Source organism: Branchiostoma floridae, chromosome 17 (genome assembly GCF_000003815.2).
Source record: "Branchiostoma floridae strain S238N-H82 chromosome 17, Bfl_VNyyK, whole genome shotgun sequence".
Taxonomy (NCBI): domain Eukaryota; kingdom Metazoa; phylum Chordata; class Leptocardii; order Amphioxiformes; family Branchiostomatidae; genus Branchiostoma; species Branchiostoma floridae.
The window spans coordinates 18,656,241-18,674,227 of record NC_049995.1 but is presented as its reverse complement, the minus strand read 5'-3'; positions in this window follow the sequence as shown (position 1 = coordinate 18,674,227).

Genomic DNA, 17,987 nt, shown 5'->3' with positions numbered 1-17,987 from the left:
CTGACGGAGCGTGTTGGAATCCACCTCTGCGTTCTGACGGAGCGTGTTGGAATCCACCTCTGCCGTTTGACGGAGCGTGTTGGAATCCACCTCTGCCTTCTGACGGAGCGTGTTGGAATCCACCTCTGCCTTCTGACGGAGCGTGTTGGAATCCACCTCTGCCTTCTGACGGAGCGTGTTGGAATCCAACTCTGCGTTCCTAAGATTCTGGATGGCCTGCCTCATCTGGTGTTCTCTGAGCCGGTCCTTCTGCACCAGAGCCCGGACCAGGCTGTAGGAGAAGCCCTGGTACTCCAGACTCGCGGCTGCCTGCAGATGGAGCGGCAGGGCGTCCGAGAACAGGTTCAGGGCAGACAGGCGGGTCCAGCCCTGGGGCGCCCTCTGGTGTCTGGTTCGTGTACTGCATCCCACCTCGACATCATCAACAGGCAGTTGTCTCTTGACATCTGAAAGGCAAGTGATAGGAACGTAGCATGCACAAATCAACAGATATGTAGTCTAGATGGTTCTGGTTTATGGAAAGTACACGATAAACACATAGCTATAGGGTATAATCTGTATAATATACAAATAGCGACAATCTTCTTTCTTTCCTTCTTTCTCTCTCTTTTTTCTTTCTTTGTTTCTTCCCTTTTTTTCTTCTTTCTTTCTTTCCCTTTTGTAGTTCTCTGAATTTTTCATGTAACTTGAAAGAAAATGCAAACGTGGCCAAAAGAAAAACACTCGACACATAAATTGAATCTTAAAGTCAAAGCACCCGATTTTAGACATGGCGAGAAACACCAACTAACAACTTTACCAATAAGTAAACTGCTTGCCGGCGGTAATGAAGAGAAATACAAAGTCATCTCACCGTACACTGGCGCCTCCTGTTGGACTTTGATGGGAACTTCAGCGTCGATCTGTAGCGACTTGACGCCCATGTAGACAAGTCTCGGGTCGGAGTGATCCGCCATGTGCCTCAGCACCGCCGTGTTCTTCCGCGGTATGGAGAAGTGCACCAGGATGCTCTTGTGCTTCTTGTGACCTCTGTACATGACCTGTGACCTTCTAGTGCCAGATAACCTTGCTAGATCACCTTTAAGACGATCTAGAGCTTCCTGGATCATGCGCACTTGGCCATGTACGACCACGTAGGTGTTCGACGTTGCATTTCCTGCAATCATCAATATTGATATGTTCATGTCAATTAAAGAAATGAATGCATATGTAACATACTGATAATGAAATCAAACATGAACTGACGGAAAGGTTTTAAATATTATCCGCTTGGAGAGTATAGTCCTCTTCCTGTAAAAAAATGAAAATTGTACGGACGAGTCAAGCTGCAGTTGACGTTGTAAAAATATAAAACTGTTGCTTAGGCATTACCAATAATGTTTTTTTTATGTTGAGTGACACCCACCTTCTTCATTTGCTCCTTCTGCATTGCTTTGACCTGGTTGAATGTCGAGGTCTCCCGACTGCAGTTCAGGGTTTTGTGGCTGCAAGTCGGGATTTTCCGGCTGCAGGTCGGGATTATCCGGCTGCTGGTCGGGATTTTCCGGCTGCAAGTCGGGATTTTCCAGCTGCAGGTCGGGATTTCCCGGATGCAGTTCGGGATTTCCCGGCTGCAGATCGGGATTTTCCGGCTGCAGGTCGGGATTTTCCGGAATCTCTCGGTCAGGCGGCTGGAACCGCTGAAGAACATTTTGAATAAGGTCCTGTCGGCCGATTCCTTCTAAGATCTCTTTGAGAAAGTCAAGATTCTCATGGTCGATTTTGTCAAGTTCCATCAGCTTTACAAAAACGTCCACCGCCCGCCTGAGCTGTGCCATTTGGCCTTTAGGAATTAGATGCAAGCAGAACAGCTTCACGTTTGCCGTTTCCTCTTCTGTCAGTTCATCAGAAATTCGGAGCAAGGTTTTTACAAAATCGAAATGGCGCCGGTCGGCATCTGTGACTCTTTCTCGGACCGGACCTGCCATCCTGAAAACAGACAACAAAATGTCACTGAACTGAACCAGTTCTGCACACGTTGTACGTAGTAGTATTACTATGTAAAACGTACATCACTACAGTATGATAATCATGAGATTAAGAACGATCAATACAAGGCATAGGGTTAAGAATAAGGTAATTCCAATTTCGAAATGCGCATTCGCTGTGTGATGCATTGAAAGCTACATGTAAGTTTAAAATAGTCCACATGATTAAACAAAACACGTTTAGACAATGAGTCAATTATGGTCTGGACACTTATTTCCGAATTAGCTTTGATTTTGCGCACGTGGTCAGTTCACATCGTGAGCCAGCTCACATGTTTTCCACTGGATGTCATTGCAACTTACTGTTAACCCTATCCAGACCGGGGGGGGGGGGGTAAAAGTGCCCTCGCCAACTTTGATGTCCTATAACTGACAAACGACGTGTGCTAGGACTACGAAACTTGGTGACTTTTCCTAAAATATTGTTGGCAACAATTTCGCGAAAAAAATTTGAAATTGTAATGTTTCGTGTTGTCATGGCAACGGGTTTCTGACAGGCATATTTTACCAAATTTACTAATTTCAGTTTGAATTATGAGATTTCATGGTTTTATTGCGAGACCACACTTGTTTATCTATATCATAAACATCCTGCGTAATTTTAATTTACATTTTTAATTAACTACTCATAATTTATGCTAATTTGATGACGTCATGACTCAAAATCTAAGATGGCGGACAATGCCATTATCAACGTTAAATACATGTTATTTTTTACTCAAATTCCGTCAAAATCACTTGAACCCTTTTAGTCCACTTCTATTGGGTTTTGGGGTTATATGTAGAAAAAACGTATTTTAGAAAATTCAAGCTTGTCGATCCAAGATGGCGGACAAATGACGTCATTTTCTGACGTCATACAGGCGTCAGCGTCATCGTCATTGGCAACAAAAGACTTGGCAGACTTAAAACCAAAGAAGTTACCGTTTATAGTCATCATTTTGTTTAATACCTTTAGGTATAGCGAAAATTTAATATTTAGACGCTTTTAGCCCAAAATATGACATTATGACGTCATAATTACGTCATATTACGTCATTACGATACCAAAATTACAGAAAATATAAGACTTCGCTAGTACATCATCTCCTCAAAATTTGGTGATCGTAACACAAGCCGTTTTGAAATTACGAAGGGGGGTCAAAAGAGCCCCCCCCCCCCGTCCCTGGTATCCCAAAAAAGCCCTGTCTGGATAGGGTTAAAGCAATGTTGACTAAGCAACATTCAGCCCACACCCAGCCCAGTTGGAACTTGTACTGTAGTTATTTGTGAATCTCCGTGTACCTTGCCCACACCCTGACCTCAGCTCAACCACTCTTCGGGGAGTTTATATTTGTTCTGTCCGTCAATCATTAACACGTCACGCGGACGTGCCGAGGGGCGGAGACAGAGATCAGGACATTGATAAGTGCTCTCCACAAATAGCATTCAATTTGTTAAATGTTCATCGCACATAGATTATCTAAACTTCAGGTGTAAAATTACTGGTCCCACTGGTAGTTTTACACGCCCACCAATCTATCTCTTAAAACATATAAGGCATATATGTGGTTATTATAATATCACCGACGCCTGTGTAAATTGGTTTGAAAATAATTGATCATTAAAAAGTAATTTTCAAGTACTAACATTAACACCATTGAATCCACTCTAAGCATGATTTAGACTCGTGATTTAATTGTTTACATCTCCCAGTGCTTGGCCCTCCCCGTGACGTCATCTCAGACCACTCCGGAGAGTTTGTTCTGTCCATCAATCATTAACACGTCACGCGGACGTGCCGAGGGGTGGGGTGGAGATCAGAACGCTGATAGGTCCTTGCCACAATGAGACAGTTACATGATCATTATGCTATTTACAGTAACATGAGATATTTAAGGTGCAACTGTGAATACCATAGAATTGTAATTTAAAATCATCCTACCCGCCTACCCATTCAAAGTATCTTAGAGGACATTTATGTGGTCCCTTTCTTTCAGACTCACCATCAGGCTATATATTATACATTAACGAATTCCATAAACTTTCTCTGAATTCCTTTTATCCAAGGTTGAACCACATATAGAGCAAGAAACAAAAGTCTCAGGGTTAAAGAAATTTTTTTTTTTAAATTTTCAAAGTCGTTGACCTAAAATGGCCGCCTGGCTGAAGTGCCACGTCAAACGTTTCTCACATGTAGTAAAGTAGGTTAAAAACTTACCTGTGTGACGTGACAGTAAGACAAACTCCTTAAGACGTAACCAGTGTCAGTCTTGGTCTGATTCTTCAAGACTGATTCTTCACTCCCGGCCCTCAGATGTCTCCTGTCTGGGCACTTACAAAAATGCAGTATACTAGGCAGTGGGAAACCAACTCGGTACCCGTTAGACTTTGATCAGTCACGGGGTAATGTCGGGATGGCAGGTGCAGCTGCGCGCCTAGCGGATACTGCTGGTACTACAGGAATAAGCGTCTCCGGTCTGTTGACTGAAATACGAGTGAACGTGGCAGGTTTGTAGCGAACTCTGTATCCGCTGGACTTTGATGCCGACCGCTGGAGTCTGATTGCATAGCGAGGTTTGATCCGGTAGTGACAAAAATAGTTCGGGATACAATAAGCTAGCGTTTCCATTAATACTGAATGGGCGTCGCCTTAATATGTGATTTGTAAAACAGGTGAATTATGTTCTATTGAAAAGCTCATCCCTGTAGTATAAGTTGCATCTCGACATATACTAGCGGCCCAAATATTTATTTCCCACATCTGCTTGAAGATTAAATGGTGGCACGTTTTTTATAACAGATCCAACATTCAGACAATTTGTTCGTTAAATTTAGAACCAACATTCAGGCAATTGTTCGTTAAACTTTGTCGTCACAAGGATGTTCTACAATGTTACGACAAGGCTTTGTTCCCACACGAATTAGATAAGGCAGTTGATATATATCTTCTTTTAAGAACCTCATTGGTCCTTATCTGAAGCCCAGTCCGCGATGATATTGCAAAATCTCGTCATTTATTTCTATAGAACATTTAGTTCATTCAGTTTCATCATGTACCGCTTGAAGTCCTTGTGAGATATTCTTTGTCTATCAATGCTTTTCATTGGGCCGAGCCTTTTTGTCGGGTGCCCCACAGGGACCGAAATCATGGTTGGTACTCAGTTTTATAAGTTAGACCACAAAGAACTTTGATCATTCCATGCAAAGAATGCATAGCTTTTATTGGTGTAAAACTGAATACAGCATCGTAAAGTATCCAATTCAATTCCCAAGAAATTCAACCGCTGATACCAAAGACGTGTCAATGTGCGATCTTTAGACATTGTGCAGAGACCTTTATGTTGTATCTAATTGTTTACCCGATGATAAATGTTGATGTTACAGGTAAAAAAATTCTCCCATCGTATCCCATCATCGGTACACTGCTGGTTGGATAGTCGTTATCATCGGCCAAAGTGAAGGGTACCCTCGAGTTTGTGACGAGTCTGTCATTCTTCTCATCTTCATTCCGTCTTTGCAAAATTAGAATATATACAAGATGACTTTTTTTTAATATCACAGTGTTGCCAATTGATTAATACCAATGTACGATGTTTAAAAGGGAATCCATGGCAATGCAAAACCTTTGAGTCTGCAAAGCTATCTACGAAGCAATAATCAATTAATAAAGCTTTGATCTGTCAAATCAGACATACCCCAAAAGTTACCATGGTTTTTAGACACGTTTGGTATTAAAAAGATTCGACTTTCGCATAAAGTGTATTTTATGCATAGATCTATGTAGTTGAACGAAGCAATATGAAGATGGATAACAAAATGAGCTTTCGGGAATCACGGAATCCTCAAGTCTTCTCCAGGATGACTGACGAAACAGATGGGAACAGATAGAAGTAGGACTCAATTTCTGAGAACACGTGATCTTCCAAAAGTATTGCCTGAGCGATGGGTCAAAGGTCGTAGGAAGTCGGTACCGCCCTCCGCCCCGTCCACCCGTTCCTCAGTCATCATGAAGTAGACCGGATAATCGGTTAGAATGGGTAAGTCCTGTTAACATTCAATCTTTATCAAAGATCTAACTCAGTGGTCAGGAACTCAGTAGTTAGGAAATACAGTCACAGTGTCTTTATACCAATCAGTCACAACCAGCTGCCCTTTCGGCCCCACAGCCAGGCCTTCCGGCCGAAACCCAGTACGGACGGTGCGGACAAACTCGCCGTGACGTGTGAAGATCTGAATCCTCTTGTTCCCAGTATCTACCACGATGATGTGCCCGGAGCTGTCTGTACAGATGCCTGCAGGATTACTCAGCTGACCTTCACCACTTTCCCAACCTCCGAACTGGAACAGGAACTTCCCGGACTCGTCATACACGTAGACAGAGTCACGGCTCCAGTCCGACACAAGAATGTTCCCCTCCCCGTCTACAGTGACGTACCATGGGCGTGTCATCTCACCCCGTGGATCCCGGACTGTCCGCACCAGGAAGCCGTCCGGACGGAACACAAGAACTGCACCTTGGTCTGCATCAGTCACCAGGATGTGGTTAGTGCGCATGTCCACTGCAATACCACGGTAATGATAGCTATTCTTCAGGTCAAACTCCGCCATGGCGGTCCCGTCCGTGCTGTACTGTACAACATGGTCAGCTGACCCGCCTGCTCCCACTACCCACAGCGTGCCGTTACCGTCCATACAGACATCACGTGGCCGCATGTCCTTATCGCCTGTACCCGGTACAACTGTTGGGAAGTGGCGCAGGTAAACCCCCTCCGTGCTGTGGACTTGGATCCGCCTGTTGCCGTAGTCAGCCACAAATATCTCGTTGCTAGGCGACACCACAACACCACGTGGGAGCCGAAACTTTCCAGGTTCTGTTCCTTCCCCACCAAAAGTGACCACACCCTGTTTCACCTCCCCAGTAGAGCCATGTACCGCTCCTTCTATCCCCGCTGTGTGTCGCTCTTGCTCGGGTGCTTCTGTACCGAGGATTTCCACTCTTCCATCGCTCTCACTGCCAGAGTCTTGCATTGCAACTGTTTTGTCTTCTTCCTTAACAGTCGGGTCTTCTCCAGCCTTGTCGCCCACATCTTCAGGTCTCCCTGTGCTACTGACAGGACCCGCTAGGTGTATCTGTGTAGCTGCATCTGCCTTCTCCACCTGTGCAGACAAGTCCCTAGGCGGCTTCTCTCCCCTGTACTCCTGTGGCCAGCCTCCAGGCGGCTTCTCTCCCCTGTACTCCTGTGACCAGCCTCCAGGCGACTTCTCTCCCCTGTACTCCTGTGGCCAGCCTCCAGGCGGCTTCTCTCCCCTGTACTCCGTCACGTGGGATGTTACCTTCTTGGCGGCTTTCTCTGCGTATTCTTGGGCCTGCTTCAGCTTTTCTTCAAGAACTGCAATCATCTCAAGAGCTTCCTTCAGCCTGTTCTCTGTGATGTTGAGCTTGGAGCGCAAAGTCATGATCGTGTTGGAATCCGCCTCTGACTTCTGCCGGAGCGTGTTGGAATCCACCTCTGCCTTCTGACGGAGCGTGTTGGAATCCATCTCTGCGTTCCTGAGGTTCTGGATGGCCTGCCTCATCTGGTGTTCTCTGAGCCGGTCCTTCTGCACCAGAGCCCGGACCAGGCTGTAGGAGAAGCCCTGGTACTCCAGACTCGCGGCTGCCTGCAGATGGAGCGGCAGGGCGTCCGAGAACAGGTTCAGGGCAGACAGGCGGGTCCAGCTCTGGGGCACCCTCTGGTGTTTGGTCCGGGTACTGCATCCCACCTCGATGTCATCGACAGGCAACTGCCTCTTGACATCTGAACAGATACGTAAGTGATATGTGACATCATGAAACATAAGGATGTAATGACATCACGACAAATACCTGCTTTTCAAAGTATAGTGGGGTCAACATCTGTATCAATTTGTCTAGCAAACTTTGTCTAGCAGACCTGCTGGCGATTTTAGTCATGTGGTAGATCAAAAGTACTGTTTTGTCAAAATTATAGCCTGATTAAATCTCGCTTATAGCATCCCGCCAATCATCCGCCGGCCCACTAGAAGGAGGGGCCAGTTACAGCCTTGGACAGCGGAGTTTGTGTTACAAAGACTATCAAAATTAGACATTCAATTTTCTTTTATATGTTTAATCTCTGATAAGCTTCGATGGTCTGCAATAGAAAGGTTAGTGCATATGAACATGAACGCTGTTACAAAAGACGTCAACTCACCGTACAGCAGCTCCTCCTGTTGGACTTTGATGGGAACTTCAGTGTCGATCTGCAGTGACTTGACGCCCATGTAGACTAGTCTCGGGTCGGAGTGATCCGCCATGTGCCTCAGTACCGCCGTGTTCTTCCGCGGTATGGAGAAGTGCACAAGGATGCTCTTGTGCTTCTTGTAGCCTCTGAACTTGACCTGTGAACTTCTGGTTCCAGATAACGTCGCCAAACGGTTTCTTAGATGATCTAGAGTTTCCTGGATCATGCGCATTTGGCCGTTTACGACCATGTAGGTGTTGGTGGTTTCAGTTCCTGGAATATCAAGTATCAAAGTGTTTGTGTCAGTTAAAAACAAGTCTGAAGTATTGTTTTTTATGATTTATTTTACTAGTTGGATTGAGAGCAAATTCCATAGAAATGTCTTTTTATTACGAATCAGGGCTGCCGGGAAATAATGGATTTTGTTTGATGTTAGTTGTTACTCACCTTCTGCATTTGTTCCCTGTTGAATTGTTCCCGGCTGCAGTTCGGGATTCTCCGGAATCTCTCGGTCAGGTGGCTGGAAACTTCGCAGGACATTCTGAATCAGGTCCTGTCGTCCGATTCTTTCCAATATCTCTCTGAGAAAGTCGAGATTCTCCTGGTCGATTTTGTCCAGTTCCATCAGCTTTTGAAAAACGTCCACCGCCCGCCTGAGTTGTGCCGCCTGACCTTTTGGAATCAGATGCAGGCAGAACAACTTCACGTTTGCCGTTTCCTCTTCTGTCAGCTCATCGGAAATACGGAGCAAAGTTTGCACAAAATCAAAATGGCGCCTGTCGGCATCTGTAACTCTTTCTCGGACCGGACCTGCCATCCTGAAAACAGACGATAAAGCTGAACTGAACTGATCCTGTTCCGCACACAGGAATACAAGTCTGAGTATTTATAAGCAAGGCACACCCTGTAAGGCTTTCGAATTCATGCACGGCAGTAGGTTTAAGAATAAGCAAGCTCAAGTAGAGAAATTTACAATTGACCTCGCGCATGAGCAGTTTAACCAGCTATTGTACTCCCTCGGGATATATCATAAAATGACATTTTACTTTTACTATGTTGAAGTAATAATGTAGCCTATGGACCATCTAGTCCCTTTGGGAATTACACTGAAATTGTTTCCAAGTACTTTGCCCTCGTCGTGACGTCAGCTTACCTACTATGGATGGAATGATTCTCGAACACGCATGATAAGCCCTTGCCACAAATATCAAACTTACATGTTCCCCATCTTTATCTAAGGCCCATGAAACATGAAGAAAACGCGTCTCGATTTTGCATGGTGTACATGAGAGCTCATGATTACATGTTCGTGGCGAGACATAGTTCATACTTTTCACCAGCTTATTGTGCTTCCTCTAGACATTTCATGAAGGTGTATAACTCATGTTAACTTAAGTGCCAACAGTCCACAATAAGCCTAGTATGCACTTGCGTGTTGTTATTGTTTACACCTCCCAGTGCTTGGCCCTCCCCGTGACGTCATCTCAGACCACTCCTGAGAGTTTGTTCTGTCCGTCAATCATTAACACGTCACGCGGACGTCCCGAGGGGCGGGGCAGAGATCAGGACACTGATAGGTCCTTGCCACAAATACTAGTAACGGAAACACGTTCATCATCTTACGTTTTCAAAACACATTAGATTAGTCAAATTGCAGGTGCAAAACTACATTTTGCCGTACCCATTTATCTAGACCCTGAAACATAGTGTAACACAGAAGAGATTTATGAGGTTATTATCGGCTCACCGACGTTGGAATGTTTGTTCAACAACGATTAACTTGTGCTTCGGAAGGTGCGGAGACAGAGATGTTGATACTGGTAGATGCAAGAAATGATCATAATGGCAAGGGAGAGAGGATGATCATGAGGATGATCTATGAACTGATTTTTAATAAACATAGTGTGTTACATCAGCAAGTGATGAATGTGTTTGTCTCTGTCATAAGTAGCCACATGCGAGTTGGGAAACACTGCATGGCTGTGCGTGCTGAACACCTAAACGTCACTATTCCAATCATTTAGTGTCACGTTTACCATTAACAAATGTCCGTATTTCCTCCAAATAACGAAACGCAAACTTTCTAGACGTTATCATCTTATTTCCCGAATTAAAAGGCGTTACTCCTTCCCATACACGTAAAGAACAGTGTAAGTCTCAAATGGTACTAAAATCCTTTTCATGTCATTGACCTAAAATGGCCGCTTGACTAAAGTGAACATTTCTCACCTGTACTGTAAAACTCACCTGTGTGACGTAACGGTAAGACTGACTTCTTAAGACGTAACCAGTGTCAGTCTGATTCTTCAAGACAGACTTTCTCAGATGTCTCCAATCTGGGAACTGAAATAAGTTGCAGTAAACATGGCAGGTGGAAAGCAAACTCGGTACTCGTCAGACTTTGATCATGGCCGCTGGGTAATGTAGTAGTGGCAGGTGCAGCTGCGCACCTAGCGGATACTGCCGGTACTACAGGAGTAAACGTCTGCGGTCAGGTGATTGATGTACCAGTAAAGGTGGCAGATTTAAAGCAAAGTCCGTTTTCTTTGGACTTTGATTACGATTCTGCAGGTTTCTGATATCATAGTGAAGTTTTTATAATTACCCGCTAGTGTCGAAAATAGTTCGGATAAGGGTAATAATTGTCACTATTGCTTAATGAGCGCCGCTCCACATGTGACTCGTAATGCAGAATTTTTACAGATGCATTGAGTTCTACTGGACAGTTCATCCCTGTAGTACCACTAGTATCCGCTAGGTGTGCGCTGCATCTGACATCTCGACTTAAACCAGCGGCCGACATCTTTCTTCCCAACATCTGCTTTGAGATAAAATGGCGGCGCTTTTATCACAACAGGACCGAAATGCGGACAATTTGTCATTCAAAATTTGTTATCTCGCCACAAGGATGTTCTACAATGTTACAAGCTTTACCAGTTTTGATGCTGAATATTAATAGAGAATTGGTTTTAATAAGTTACTTAATACTTTCCATTCAGAACCTCCAAGGTCGTCATTGCAAGCCTGACCTTTGTTTGCATACGGTAAAATTACATTGGTTATTTCTACAGTGGTTTGTAGTTTTATCATTTACCGCTAGACGTCGTGGTGAGCTTTTATATGTCTATTCAATGCTAGTCATTTGGCTTTTTTCTAGGTTGTTACACGGGGATCTGAACCATGGCTGTTTCTTATCATTAGTTACTTCGCATTACGTCGATGTAGGTTAGACATCCATGTAATAATCTCTTTTTGGCCTTACTTCGCATTGTTTAGACCACAGATGTGAACTTGGACCACAGAGAACGACGATAGTTTTATGCAAAGAAAGCATATTTTATTGTTGTGACATACTGAAATCAATTCAATTAAACTCAAATCAAACCGTTGATGTGTTATCTTTAGACATTGTGTCTTTATTCCGTATTTATCTATTCAGAATATCCAGTAAGAGATATAAAACATTGTATATCCAACTGCTGTATGGATATCATTGGCTAAGTTATGATGGGAAACCACAGTCTGTAAGAATATGATATGGTCCTTATCTTTAATCTTTATTGTCAAAGCCATGCAAAACCTTTTAAGTTTGCCAAGCTATTTACAAAACAATTATAAATTTCTGCCAACCCTTCCGTATGCAACCTATTCCAGTGGTTTTCAGACACCATTGAAAGACTCAGCAACTATCGCAAAAATTACTATGAGAACGGATTTATGTACTTGAATTAATTATTATGAAGATGGAGAACAAAACGAGTTCCAAAATAACTTTGGTCCTCTGGTCTTCTTTAGGACTGACGAAAAAGATGGGAACTGATATACGTAGGATACGATTGCTTGAATACGTGACCTTCCGAGAGTCTGGCCTGAGCGATTGGTCAAAGGTCGTTGGAAGTCGGAACCGCCCCCGCCCCCATCCGTTCCTACGTCATCATGAAGTAGATAAAAAATTGGTTGACCAATTGGTTAGTCCATTTTTTTTAGCTGGAACAAAATAAAAACCATTTCTATGATAAAACTCGTCTACAATCAGTAGTTAGGAAATACAGTCACAGTGTGGTTGAGCAGACTGGTCACAACCAGCTGCCCTTCCGGTCCCACAGCCAGGCCTTGTGGCTTAAACCCAGTACGGACGGTACGGACAAACTCGCCGTGACGTGTGAAGATCTGAACCCTCCCGTTCCCATAGTCCGCCACGAGGATGTGACCCGAGCAGTCTGTACAGATGCCTGCGGGACCATTCAACTGACCTTCACCACTTCCCTCACCTCTCAACTGGAACAGGGACTTGCCGGACTCGTCATACACGTACACAGAGTCACTGTTGTAGTCCGACACAAGAATGTTCCCCTCCCCGTCCACAGTGACGTACCGTGGGTACATCATCCCAGGATGCCGGACTGTCCGCACCAGGGAGCCGTCCGGACGGAACACATGAACTGCATCTTGACCTGCATCAGTCACCAGGATGTGGTTAGTGCGCATGTCCATCGCAATGCCGCGGAAATTATAGCTCTTCTTCAGATCAAACCGTTTCATGGCGGTCCCGTCCGTGCTGCACTGTACAACATGCTCAGCTGTCTCTCCCCGCCCCACTACCCACAGCGTGCCGTTACCGTCCATACAGACATCATGCGGCATCATGACCTTATCCCCTGTACCCGGTACAACTGTTGGGAAGTGGCGCAGGTAAACCCCCTCTGTGCTGTGGACTTGGACTCGCTTGTTGTGTGTATCAGTCACGAATATCTCGTTGCTAGACGACACCACAACCCCGCGCGGATAATCAACTTTTCCAGGTTCTGAACCTTTCCCACCAAAAGTGACCACACCCTGTTCCAACTCCCCAGTAGAGCGGGATGCCGCTCCCTCTATCACCGCTGTGTGTCGCTCTTGCTCGGTTGGTTTTGTACCAAGAACATCCTGTCTTTCATAGATCCCTCTGTCAGAGCCTTCCCTTCCAGCTGTTATGTCTTCCTCCTTTATTGTCGGGTCTTCCCCTATCTTGTCTTCCACTTCTCCAGGTATCCCTGTAGTACCAACAGCACCCGCTAGGTGTGTCTGTGTAGCTGAATCTGCCTTCTCGATCTGTGCCGACCAGCCTCCAGGCGGCTTCTTTCCCCTGTACTCCTGTGGCCAGCCACCAGGTGGCTTCTCTCCCCTGTACTCCTGTGGCCAGCCACCAGGTGGCTTCTCTCCCCTGTACTCCTGTGACCAGCCACCAGGTGGCTTCTCTCCCCTGTACTCCTGTGGCCAGCCTCCAGGCGGCTTCTCTCCCCTGTACTCCGTCACGTGAGATGTTACCTGCTTGGCGGCTTTCTCTGCGTATTCTTGAGCCTGCTGCAGCTTTTCTTCAAGAACTGAGATCGTCTCAAGAGCCTCCTTCAGCCTGTTCTCTGCGATATTGAGCTTGGAGCGCAAAGTCATGATCGTGTTGGAATCCACCTCTGCCTTCTGACGGAGCGTGTTGGAATCCACCTCTGCGTTCCTGAGGTTCTGGATGGCCTGCCTCATCTGGTGTTCTCTGAGCCGGTCCTTCTGCACCAGAGCCCGGACCAGGCTGTAGGAGAAGCCCTGGTACTCCAGACTCGCGGCTGCCTGCAGATGGAGCGGCAGGGCGTCCGAGAACAGGTTCAGGGCAGACATGCGGGTCCAGCTCTTGGGCGCCCTCTGGTGTTTGGTCCGGGTACTGCACCCCACCTCGATGTCATCGACAGGCAACTGCCTCTTGACATCTGAACAGATACGTAAGTGATATGTGACATCATGAAACATAAGGATTGAAATGACGTCACGACAAATACCTGCTTTTCAAAGTATAGTGGGGGTCAACATCTCTATCAATTTGTCTAGCATACTTTGTCTAGCAGACCTGCTGGCGATTTTAGTCATGTGGTAGATTGTTCAAAAGGACTGTTTTGTCACAATAAGACGTTCAATTTTCTTTTATATGTTTAATCTCTGATAAGCTTCGATGGTCTGTAATAGAAAAGTGAGTGCATATGAACATGAATACCAATTCAACGCTGTTACATTAGTAGCGATGTCTTGATGAACCCGACTCTGAAACTTATAACCAGGTAAATATTAAGAGAAAAAGAAATCAACTTACCGTACAACGGCTCCTCCTGTTGGACTTAGCAATTTCAGTCATTTTGTAGATTTTCCAAATGTACTGAAAGTGCATATGAAGAGAAAAAAAGTCAGCTCACCGTACACAGGCACCCCCTGTTGAACTTTGATGGGAACTTCAGCGTCGATCTGCAGTGACTTGACGCCCATGTAGACAAGTCTCGGGTCGGAGTGATCCGCCATGTGCCTCAGCACCGCCATGTTCTCCCGCGGTATGGAGAAGTGCACCAGGATGCTCTTGTGCTTCTTGTAACCTCTGAACTTGACCTGTGACCTTCTGGTGCCAAACAGTGACGCTAAACAGCGTCTCTGACGATCCACTGTTTCTTGGACCATGTGTGTTTGACCGTGAATGACCAAGAAGGCGTTGGCAGTTTCTTCTCCTGGAAGTAAAGAAAACAATGTTTAAGCCAATGTTTGATTATAATTACAGTACTACAAATAGATCAAAATAATTGTAAAGTGATTTTCTGATACCTTTGAAAATATGTCCTTCGAGGAAAGAACTGTCATGTTTAAGCGTTGTATGCACCTTTCAATCGTTGCCAGAAATATTATTACTTTACCAACCTCTTTCACTTGCACTCACGGCGTTACTTCCCGGTTGCACTTCGAGATTCTCCGGGATCTCTCGGTCCGGTGGCTGAAACGGTCTCACAACGTCCCGAATCAGGTCCTGTCGCCCGATTCTTTCTAAGATCTCTTCAAGAAAGTCGAGATTCTCCTGGTCGATTTTGTCCAGTTCCATTAGTTTTACAAAAACGTCCATTGCCCGCCTGAGCTGTGCCAGTTGGCCCTTAGGAATGAGATGCAGGCAGAAGATCTTCACGTTTGCCGTTCCCTCTTCTGTCAGTTCATCGGAAATACGAAGCAAGGTTTGCACAAAATCAAAATGGCGCCTGTCGGCATCTGTGACTCTTTCTCGTACCGGACCTGCCATCCTGGAAACAGACAACAAAATGTCAATGAACTGATCCAGTTCTGCACACGTTGTACGTAGTAGTATTACTATGTAAAACGTACATCACTACAGTATGATAATCATAAAAATTTAGAATCAACACAAGGCATTGGGTTAAGAATAAGGTAGTTCACATTTCGACATGCTCATTTGCTGTGTGATGCATTGAAAGCTACATGTAAGTTTGATAGCCCACAGACATTTATAAACAAAAGACGTACAGACATGTGTCAACTATGGTCTGGACACCTATTTACAAAGTAGCTTTAATTTTGCGCACGCGGTCAGTTCACATCGTGAGCCAGCTCACACGTTTTCCAATGGATATCATTCTCTTCGCCAAGGGCGATAAAGTCAAAGTCAAATAGAGTATGTTTTTGTCGACTTGCTACAGCATATAACTCGAGAAATTGTGGATGGAACTTTTTTGATTTTTTGCAGGTGTGTAGTGGTTGTCGAAAGGCATGCCTAGTTCGAAAACGGTTTACCTGGCGTTTTCCTACGGTACAGCAGCGAGCTTGTTTTTTTTTCGCGGTTTGTTTTGGGAAGCATAAGTCAAAATGCAGCAGGGCGATTTCCACCATATTTGGTAGGTGTGTTGCGGTTGTAGAAAGGATTGTCAAGTGCAAGAACGGTTAAGCTAGCATTCACATATGGTGCTGTAGCTGGCTTTGTATATAAGTGCGTTTGTCTGTATGCAAGATAACTCAAGATGTTATTGACGGATGGTAATGATATTTGTTGGATAGGTAGGGGACACAGAAATAAATGTCAAGTTCAATAATTGGCCTCCTGGCGACTTGTTTAGGTACTGCAAGTGAACGTCAAAGTTTACGACTAAATTTTCCAGAAGTGCCAGGTTCATGATTTTTAAGTGGTGGATAGCTGTTGGGACTTGTAGTAAATGGTGTAATTTTGGGCCCCCTAGCAGCTTGTTTGGAACTGCAGTGGGTCTTATAGTTCGTAGCTTTTAAGAAGGATAACTGCAGAGGGGATTGATGGATATTCTTTATTCTTTGTTTTGTTTTGCTAGGTACTTTGGTTGATTTTCAACATCTATTTGATATAATTACTTAGGGAAAGTTATCCAATAACAGAAATAAACAGTGTTTTCTACATACAGATGCATCTCAATTTGACCTATATTTAAGGACACATCTGTTTGCCAGATGTTTTGCCTGAGGAGCCTTGTGACCTGCACGCCCTAACACTGTGAAAATCCTCTTGACAAGCATGAAATTCTGATTGACCAGGGATGCTATCACTGAGGTCATCTTTGGTCACAGTCCAAGGCTCAAAGGTCATCAATACTATTCGGCCAGGGTGGAGTCTGGTGGAGACTACATGATTTTAACAAAGCACTATGAAATTTGCGCTAGAAAGTATCACAACAGTGTACATAATTCCGTTGTCACCAGTTCGCCAAGAAGGTTATCTTTGGTAGCATTTGTGGGTTTGTGAGGAACACAAGTTCATGCAGTCATTTGCTATTGGGGTAGGTACTATTTATTAATACATGACTAAGACCTTAAATTATTAATAAAGGCATGATTATTTGGCGAAAGGATGTGTTCGATAAACTCTAGTTGCAATTTACTGTTAAAGCAATGTTGACTGAGCAACATTCAGCCCACACCCAGCCCAGTTGGAACTTGTACTGTAGTTGTTTGTTAATCTCCAAGTACCTTGCCCTCGCCGTGACGTCATCTCAGACCACTCCGGAGAGTTTGTTCTGTCCAACAATCATTAACACGTCACGCGGTCGTGCCGAGGGGCGGGACAGAGATCAGGACACTGATAAGTCCTTGCCACAATGAACATTTACGTGATTATTATCCTATTTACAGTAATAAAACACATCTAAAGTGCAACTATGAATACCATAGAATTGTAATTTAAAATCATCCTACCCGCCTACCCATTCAAAGTAACTTAGAGGACATTTATATGGTCACTTTCTGTCAGATTCACCATCAGGCCATATATTATACATGAACGAATTCCTCAAAATCTCTCTGATTTCTTTTTATCCAATGATTCACCACATAAAGAGCAATGGAAGTCTCAAAATAAAGGAAAAGTATTCTCAGGTCGTTGACCTAAAATGGCCGCCAAGCTGAATTGCCACGTCAATCGTTTCTCACCTGCAGTGAAGCAGGTTTAAAAACTCACCTGTGTGACGTAACGGTAAGACAAACTCCTTAAGGTGTAACCAGTGTTGGTCTTATTCTTCAAGACAAACTCCCGGCCCTCAGATATCTCCTGTCTGGGCACTGAATTAAATTACAGTAAACGTGGCAGGTGGAAAACAAACTCATTAGACTACCCGTTAGACTTTGATCAGTCACGGGGTAATGTCGGGATGGCAGGTACAGCTGCGCGCCTAGCGGATACTGACGGTACTACAGGACTGCTGACTGAAAAACGAGTGAACGTGGCAGGTTTGTAGCGAATTCTCTGGCCGTTGGACTTTGGTCCCGACCGCTGGTATGTGATTGCATAGCGAGGTTTGACCCGCTAGTGACGAAAATAGTTAGAATACAATAAGCTAGTGTTTCCAATAATACTGAATGGGCGTCGCCGTACATATGTGACTTGTAAAACAGGTGAATTATGTTCTATTGAAAAGCTAATCCCAGT